The sequence below is a fragment of the Sinocyclocheilus anshuiensis genome, unplaced genomic scaffold (assembly GCF_001515605.1).
Source record: "Sinocyclocheilus anshuiensis isolate Anshui unplaced genomic scaffold, SAMN03320099.WGS_v1.1 scaffold1231, whole genome shotgun sequence".
Taxonomy (NCBI): domain Eukaryota; kingdom Metazoa; phylum Chordata; class Actinopteri; order Cypriniformes; family Cyprinidae; genus Sinocyclocheilus; species Sinocyclocheilus anshuiensis.
The window spans coordinates 1,685,307-1,695,085 of NW_015536698.1; the positions used below are offsets into that span (position 1 = coordinate 1,685,307).

The following is a 9,779-nucleotide window of genomic DNA, read 5'->3' on the forward strand; positions in this document are numbered from 1 at the left end:
GGCGATCGGAGATCGGCCTCAAAAATCCTGATCAGAGCACCCCTACCTAATATACCTTCTGCTGTCTGCAAAAGACAAGAGAAAATCACTCACTGCTCTTGACTGAATAACTTTTTTAGCTTTAATAAGAATCAATGTAAATATAATTCATACAACAAAGACTATGCAGTGCTTTATTTTTAGATTTGATTATTCAAATGTTGTAGTATTTCTTACTACTGTAAGACATTAATGCTACTGTTAGAAAACAGAACTGTTTTAAGTAAGTACCGTTTTTCATTTGCATTTTTTGTTGTATTTTTTCTTTCGTTTGTCATTTTCTAACTTAACAAAGAAATTAACAAAAATAACTATATTGTGATTCACATTGTTATCATGAAATAACATTTTTTAAATAAAATTTGGTCATATTGCCCACCCCTAAAATCATCAAAACATATTCATGTTTTGTTTTTTGTTTTTTTTTAAATCAGCATCAAGATTTTAGGTAAAAATTCACATTCTTTAACGTCACCTTTTTGCGTTCACTCTTCATTTTAAATAGTCATCCGTTGTGACAGACTGATTTTTAAAAGTATAAATATTGCATGCAGTTTCTCAATTAATTTGGGCTCAAACTGTATGTATAGTAAAAAGTTATCTATAAAATTAAGAAAGGGAAAACTAGAAAAATGCTGCTAAAAATAGTTTCAGACAGCGTAAAGCATGTCACACCACACGGCATGCCAGCTTGACAAAAGGATGTCATGTCAACTACCTATAATTATATTATGTGACTGCATTCACCCACCAGTATTTCTACGTCAGACATCTCCGAGGCGCCACATAAGAAGCTGTTGAAGGTTGGTGACAAAGACATGCGCCGCAAACTTCACCCTCATTTAGACAATAAAGGCATGAATCAACCATCGTTCCCACCGCATCCGTTTGGCATACTAAACAATCTGACAGCCTCAGAGCATTAGTCATTCAACACATGCAAACCCCACTTGTCACATGCACTTTGATGCACTGTACAGTAGCCTGAGAATATGAATTTGGAGGTGAGACAGTGAGAGAGAGAGAAAAGGGAGAAAGGGAACCGATGTACATAGAAAATTGAGATTGGTTAGACAAGAGAACAGTAAATTAGTCAGGTGGACTAGTTTATCTAGTTTTGTTTCATCTTTGAAAGGTTTTTCCATTTTTATATATATATTTTTTAAATATTGATTTATTTTATTATTAAACATTTATTATTTTATTTTTAATTGTATATATTGTATATTAATTGTATATTAGTTTTGTTAATATAAAAAAAAAGATTTAAATAAGACTTTTACGTAAAAAAGACATGCATCACAGGGGCAGATGCAGTGGAGGAAAAGCTAGATAGAGGTGAAGTTATAGAAAAAAAAGAGAGGGTGAGATGGAGGTGGAGTAGAAGGATAGAGAACGAGGTTGTCATTCTGCACTACGTCTCCTCTGGCCCGACGGAAAGAATGACCCGCTTAGACACGAGGTGAAGAGTTCAGCCGCTTCAAAGAGGTCCAGAGCAACCACAGCCCGCAAAGAGACAAGGGAGAGCTGATCCCAAACCAGCGGCCGAACAGCCTCTCAATAATTCAGCACATCATGATGCAATGCTCACCTCAGTTGGAGAGAGAAAGCGAGAGAGAATCAGTGCTCCACATGCCCCTGAAGAGGCTACTGGAGGGATGCTGGGTTGTGCGTGATGCAGGAAATGGTCAAATGGCGGTGCAGGCTTCACAGTGGTTTCATTTCTTGGGGAGGAGTATCTACACTCTAGATTGTTGAAAAGGCTGTCTTTTTGCAGTTGTAAAATACACACGGGGACAATCTTTTAAGCTGGGGATGGGTGAGGATGGTCTACCAGTAGCCCAACAACAAAGTAGTCTATTTTTGGGGGGGGGGGGGTTCTTCCTTTTTTGGTTTTTTTTTCAACAAGCACAGCGTTTAATTGAGAAATGCAAGCTCTCTAAGAAGGTTAGTATGCTAGTTAGCTGTTTGACAATTTGTACATTAAACCCGTTTTAAGACATTGCATCACTAAATCCCCCCCTCCTCCTTTTTTGGTTTATTTTTCAACAAGCACAGCGTTTAATTGAGAAATGCAAGCTCTCTAAGAAGGTTAGTATGCTAGTTAGCTGTTTGACAATTTGTACATTAAACCCGTTTTAAGACATTGCATCACTAAATCCCCCCCTCCCCCTTTAATTTTAACAGCCTCAAAGCCCAGCTTTTGTAATAAATCCACAATCAACAAATCCAACTTCTTTCATCTATACATTTCTACATGGTTGCTGTTGAACTTGCAACACTCCTATTATTATGCATAGTCCGTGGGTTCATTTTTTGGGAGCACTATTTTGGGCTAAATCGAGCCCATTTGTAAAAAGGTTGAATATCTGTCAGTAGCTGCATTTCCATTACCCTTCAAATTGCGCAAATTGAAATTGCGAATTGAAAATATGCCTAATGGAAACGCGTCAATTTTGCAAAAACTCCCATATATCACAAAAAAGTTTTTATGCTCGCATGAGGTGGTTTTTCAGGCAATTCAAAAAAGGAATATTTTGCAAAACTTCAATGGAAACTTTTTTTTTTTCGCATTAACAGGTCACATGGCGTACGTAAAAAGTCATATGATCATTTCTCAATGTACTATAACCTCCAAGAAGCACTTCATATGTGGCTGCTCTCAAGTATAAGGGGCTTTCCCTGCCATTAATGCTTAAGACTATTTACACTGCACACGTCTGCGGCGCGTTACGGCTCCGAAATGGCCACCGGAGCTGATTGCGGCCACTCTAGTCAACGCTTGTGTTACCAGTCGCGCCACGGCACGTCCCAGAAGCTGCTCTCCGCGCTGCTTCTGTGAAGATACACGCATATGCCTCCTTCGATTAAATATAATGGCTAGTGTAGCCAAAATCCGTCAAAATCCCATCAAAAATCGTTGCCATGACTTATCGAAAGAGGAAAAAATTACGTTTTAGTCGCATAACATCGGTTAATGGAAACGCCGTCATTTCGCAATACTTTTTTATCGACATTTATAAAATATCGCCAAAGTTTTGCGCAGACGCGACTAGTTACTCTGTTGGTGGGTTATTAAATGTTCTTGTTTCTTAATAATCACTGAACTATGCACACATGCAAAAAAAATGTCTTTAGCCACTGCGACACATTTCTGATTTTTAGCGTTTCATGCCACAACCCTAAACAACTCAGGACTTTCTTTAGAACATCAAGTCCAGAGGTTCTGTTCCAAGTATCACCATTCAGGAGATCACCATCAATGATAACTCTATCAAAAGATTTCAGCATTGGTCAAATAGAAATCTTTTTAAGTTTAAGCTTAAAGACTGTGAGCAACATACTCATAATACCACATTCTGATTAATATCAATATTTATAACAAATAATGCTGCAGTAAGAGTCTTAACCCTTGATTGGCCCTTTGCAGTAAAAGAGCCCTTTAAAAAACTTATACATTCATAGGGTTTGCACTCCAATTTCAAAATACTAATACCATATAAATAAATGAATATATTTACTTATTTAAAGCAATGCAATCTTAAAACTTCTCCCATCTGTTCAGAAGTACTTGAACTTCTGTCTGGTTTCATTATTGATACCATGGTCACAAGAGTGCTGCATCCAGAGTTTATCAGTGAGTCGAAAACAGACTGCTCACCAGCTCACAGACTTTGAGAGCGAACTCTCCTTTTTGTAGACTGCCTCAGTTTTGGCTGTTTCTTAATATTGCACAGGAATAAAATAGACATATCAGTGCGGTCAGACCATCACATAATGCAAAGAGAACTATCTAGTCACATCCCGCACTGCTGATGTAAAAATGTAGGCTATGCCCGAGTTTAACAGATGCATAAATGTAAAATATACATTTTAAATATATATATAAAAAAATAAAAATCATAGATTGGTAATAAAATACAGAAAAATAACTTAAGTATGAACATATAAAATACTTTTTTTAATATGCATTTTTTAAAAATGATTAAAATTGTAATGCAAATTTTAAGGGTCATGCTGTGTAACACCTACAGGAATTCCACCATCTGAGGAACACTGGACTAGTCAATAAGAAGTTTTTCATATTCCTTTTCACTATAGACATTTCCAACACTGAAAAAAATGGACACTGCTTTTCTATTGAAGACCACCCACTGTCAAAATACATTTCTTAAGAAATCAGTTCTAAATTTCAAACTAATTCCAGCTCATTGGAGTATGATTCTGAGCTGGTCACGGCCACCCAGCAGCCTACCGCAGCATCTCTGGCTGGCATGGCTCATGTTGTCTTACTGCTGAGCGCTGTGATGATGCCTCTAATTGGCTTTGGGTATAACAAAAAAAGACCAAGAACCTGGCAGGGAAGAGGAAGAGATGACCAGGTCAAAAAACAATCCCCCTGAGAAAATGCCGCAACTGGATGTATCTCTATCTTTAGGGACAAATACAGGTTGCGCTGTGGAGGATGAGAGGATGGCAGTCCTCTCTTAGGTCCTGTATGCCCCCCGGTGCAGCACCGCATCAGAGTCCATCTGTTGAAACCCAGGGACCACCAGTGCGGAGGGACTAACACAGCAGTGGTAATTAGCCACAGGATGCAAACAGCTACCATCAAACAGATGTGGGGGAAGTCGACACATCGTTAACTGGTTTGATGGGGGGTGGGTGGGGGAGGTGACCTACTTTAAATCATGTGAAGCAACACCTCAAAATGGGAAAGCTGCTATCCACACCATGAAACAAGCTAACAAAAACTGCTCACTGATGTCTTTGTCAGGGTTTAAGACCAAATCGCTACAAGCCAACCAGGGTCAGGTTCATCATTTTTCGGTAACTTTCACACAATAGGACCATGAACTTGCGACCACTAATTACATGGACAATCCCTCGGGAGCAACTTGGAGATAAGTGTTATGTAGGGATTTCTAAATATGAACGGACACTGATATCAGCCATCACGAGGTTTGCTAATCACCCAGCACATGAGTCCAATATTCTGGGTCGATTTCCTGTCAGCCTTGTCTCATCTACTCAGAGGAGTGATGACGAACTAATCCATTCAGGAGATAACACAGAGATCTTTTGTATCAGGACTGAAAAGCCAGTTCACAACATATAGAAACCCCGATGTCTTGTGACCACCAACGGATAGAACTAGTATATCCAGCAGGAAAAGGATGAGTAAATTAACTGGTGCCCTCAGGCCTGCAAGCACGGGATATACAGCGTGACGCCACATGACTTTTTGACCATCTGCTTCCTGCCCTGACTGAAACTCCTTTTGTCACAGACAAAGAAACAGAACGTACACAGACAATCGTTTAAACTCATAAGTAGTGAAAATGTATCCACTGTATGTGTTATGCCGTATATATACAGTGGGTACGGAAAGTATTCAGACCCCCTTAAATTTTTCACTCTGTTTGTGAATTCTCTCAGGTGAATTTAAACCACTCGTGAAAACGAGTGTTAGAAGCTTGAAACTTCATAAAAACTTCATCAACTCTCATTCTAATAATCTGTATGTATGCATGTGTGTGTGTATGTATGTGTGCTTTAGTTTAGCTTTAATGTAATCCAGAATAGCCAATAAAATTCGTGTTTCATTTATAAAGAATCATTGGTTTGGAGTCATATAATTTCCAGGTCAAAACTTTTGCCAAGATCAACGTTACCTCTCTAAGAGCTTACAAATTATCAGCTCGCTGGACGACCCTTGATTTAAAGTGTAAACTATCAGATTTGAAATCAGTTTTAATCAGGTTGGTATCGAATTTTCAAGATTCGATTCCTTTCAAACCCTGACTGAATTAATAGTAATTAATTCCCTAAAATAAAATAAAAGTAATCAAGTCATTACAGTTATGAAGGTACATGAGCAGATGCAATTGTACTTTTGTGGCAGAGAAGAACTACTGTGTCGTGAACAATTTGGTCCGCCTGTTGAGTTCAGTATACATAGAACACCAATGGGTAGTGATTTTTTTAAAGCTTTTTCAAACATTAAATTACAATAAGTATATAAAATGTCTAGCTAAGCATTTATGTAAGGTAAGCTAGCAGGCTAATTGGCTGGTGGTATGCTAAGCTAGTATGCATGGAAGTTAGCTTGCAAAACCTAAGCTAACTTAAAAACACACAAAGAACAAGGAATTTCACAATTTAAAAAAAATCGTAAAGCTGTTCATCATATAAAGCGATTGTATCTCTTCACAAGACTTGAATTAAATCACATGATTCATATGGATTCGTTTTACGGTGTCTTCATTTTACGTTTTACAGATTCGTTTTACGGTGCCTAAATCTTAGATTTCAACAAAAATATCTTAATTTGTGTTTTGAAGATGAATGAAAGTCTTATTGGTTTGGAATGACACAAGGGTAAGTACTAAGTACACAATGACATTTTTTATTTTGGGGTAAAAATCAATAAATCAATGCCACGAGGGAATGACTGAATACAACGTGGCCATGATTTAACTAAAACAATGTCAAAAAATTAATTTGTGGGAACAAGTTTAATTTGTGGCCATTGTATCTTGTTTCTTTTCCCTTTCAGTCATGTGCAGAGCTCCGTAATTTGCAGGATTTCTACTCAGGTAATGACTGTTATGGCGGCCCTACCTAAAAAAGTAATATATTTAAAGTACATTTATTTCATACTAGGTATAGTTCAAATCTATTTACATATTTCCTGACATATCGCTCGAGACTTACTGATATAAAAATTATAATGAAACTTTATTTGGAGTACTACTTGTGCACAATGCACATTTCTTAATATTAAGACTGAGGATTGTATGATTTTTGAGTAATATCGGTCTTTAAATGCAAGATATTTAAAGTGTACCTAAAGTATATTTGCAATAATTCCACTTTAGCACAATCAGATATACTTAAGTATATATCTTTAGTTGGACTTCAGCACTACTTCTGCACAATTAAAGTGCATTAAGTGTGAATTAAGTTCTTCCAATTTATTGTATTATTTATTAAGTATACCAGTTTAGTATACAAAAAAGTACAATTGCAGGGTATTTGTATTAAGCACATAAATATGTAAATGTATTTGTAGTATACTTAGCATAAAAATAAATGTATTTCAAATACATTTTAGTATATTTATTTTTTACTAGGGGGATCAACAGTTTGCTAAGCAAATTAGCTAAATTCAATATGCACAACTTACTTGAATAAGTAAGAATAATTAATGCATTTTTTAAATAATTAGTTTATAATTTTTTGTTATAGCTAACATCATCTAGACTTTTAAATATTAGCACTAAAATGCTAAACTTAAGTACTTGTGTAAACCAAACGCGCTCAGTCAGTGTAGAAACTGGCTTTAAATGGACAACAACCACTGAAAAGGAACCATTAATATCATACCTGAGAAGCTAAATGTAAAGTTATACTTCTTCTCGCTGCCGTTTCAGCTGATATTCTGCACTGCCACTCGTTGTTTTTGAAAACAGCGCAATGGCGATCATGTCAAGTATACACACTTAGTGAGAGTCCAATGAGTTTGCATGCACAGTCTGCAGAGGTTCGCATGACAGTGCCAAACGACACTATAAACAACCAGTACAGTAACACAACCTACATTGCATGTCATGTAAAGCCATGTTAGACGGCCTTAAGAAGAACGAGGGGGTTGTCAAGACATCCTCGGTCAGCAGGGCAGTGTGCTTATGAGCATATGAGCCAGACGGAGATGACCTTCCCCCAAATGACCTCTCAAGACTGCACCACTGCATCACACACACAAGACCACAGACGATGTCATTGTTTCCATGGCATTGATCCCCAGCCTGCAGCTAGCAGAGCGTGGCTCTTTAGATCCACTTGGTTGCATGTCTGCACGCCGCAGTGGCCGCGCTGAGACGGATCTGCGAGGCCATGTCGTGTAAAACTGCTTCAGCTTGACAACAAACAGGCTAATTGGTCCCTGTTCCTGGCCTCTGGAGACGGAGAGAGAGAGAGGCTGAGGAAACACATCCTGGAGGTGGGGTGAGTGGGAAAGAGGCTCTCGCTTATAGTAGCACATGGAGAGTTTTGATGTGGGAAGTCACGGAGACCTCTCAATGAGCTTTCCGCACACACATAACGCTCAACAACAAAGTGAGTGAAGCGTACTAGTCCTTTTCTCACGTCTTACTACTTTCCATACTCATATACGCAAAGACTTGCTTCTCTAGTTCATGCGCACACTTTCACTCACTCTCTGGGGAAACGTGACCTGGGGCTGTGCAGTCAGGAAGCACACGTGTTAAAACCAGCTCCCTCTTGGCGCAGCTGAGTCACGCTGAAGTGTAAGGCATCATGGGGAGGAAGCAGCAGCAGCTGGTGTGTGGTGCCTGTCAAATGCGCTGCTTTAGAGTGAATCACTCCCTATCATCCTCTGCAATGGACTACTCTAGATCTTGCTCTCTCTCCCTTTGACAAGCGCTTTTCTCACTTTTCACTTTTCTGTTTGTCTGTCTCTTTCTCCAGCTCTTTTATTACCTTGCAAACACATCTAAAATCCCACCTCTGTGATCTCACAATTATTTTCTCAAGACATGATGCATATAGGACTGTAGCGTTATACAAAAAAAGGAAAATGTGGTTATTTTATTTCACTTCCTTTAGAATGGATTCATTTTTTTATTGAAGCTCAAAGTATACTTCAGCCGTCCACGTTCTGCAATGTTTTGCACACTGTCCGTGTGAAGTAATTTTAGAAATCAATAGGGTCCACAGACATCTGAGCTCACTGTGTGTGTGCTGCCTAATTTTTGCGCATACAACAGCACATGCACAAGGAGAATGTTGTTGAGACAGGAGAGTCCACTAGGTGTCAAACTTGTCCATTCGTGCTCATCCGTGTTTGAATACACGATGCGGACACAGCTGTGTACGAGATGGAGCAGAATGCGGAAAATGAATCAAAATTTAACTTTTATGTCAGCTTTAAGGTTGTTAATATTAGGAGTGGGAATCTCACACAATTTCGTTTATTAAGTCTGATTCATGGAGTCACCTAAATGATTCATGATACATATACATTTTTGTTATTGATTATTTAGCAGTACAAAGACAAAACAGTAGTGATCGACCGATAATGATATTTTATAACCGATACCGATACCAATTATTTGCGTTTATGTGCCCGATAACTGTTATAAAGTAAATAAATGACTGAGTGAAGTAAGTCCATACTTCACTTTGGTTTTTCCTCCTTTCAGTCATCTTAAAAAAATTTTTTTAAAAAAAGTGTTGAAAATTACCAGTCTTTCATGTTAAATTTAAAGGGGTCATATGATGCTGCTAAAAAGAACATTATTTTGTGTATTTGGTGTAATGAAATGTGTTTATGTGGTTTAAAGTAAAAAAAACACATTATTTTCCACATACTGTACATTATTGTTTCTCCTCTATGCCCCGCCTTTTTGAAACGTGTCGATTTTTACAAAGCTCATCGGTCTGAAAAAGCGAGGTGTGCTGTGATTGGCCAGCTATCCAATGCGTTGTGATTGGCCGAATAATAGCGTGAGACGGAAATGTTACGCCCCTCACATACTGTTGATGCCGTGTCCCGGCCGGAGCGACGAGACAAAAACATAAAACCCATTACAAACGAGGCATTTGTTGCATCCAGTGGGGACATAATTACTGATTATAATGACTTATACTGTCTTTTAACGCGTTGCGTTGCATCTCGCCGCGTAAACATAAAACCATGTCTGCATTTGTGATAG

General features: G+C 38.2%; 1 protein-coding gene across 5 annotated transcripts in view; it reads right to left on the reverse strand.

Moving 5' to 3' along the window:
- The window catches only part of LOC107654937 (zinc finger protein 827), a 95,510-nt gene that overhangs the window by 28,069 nt on the left and 57,662 nt on the right, over positions 1 to 9,779 (reverse strand). The gene's annotated exons all lie outside the window — the stretch shown is intronic.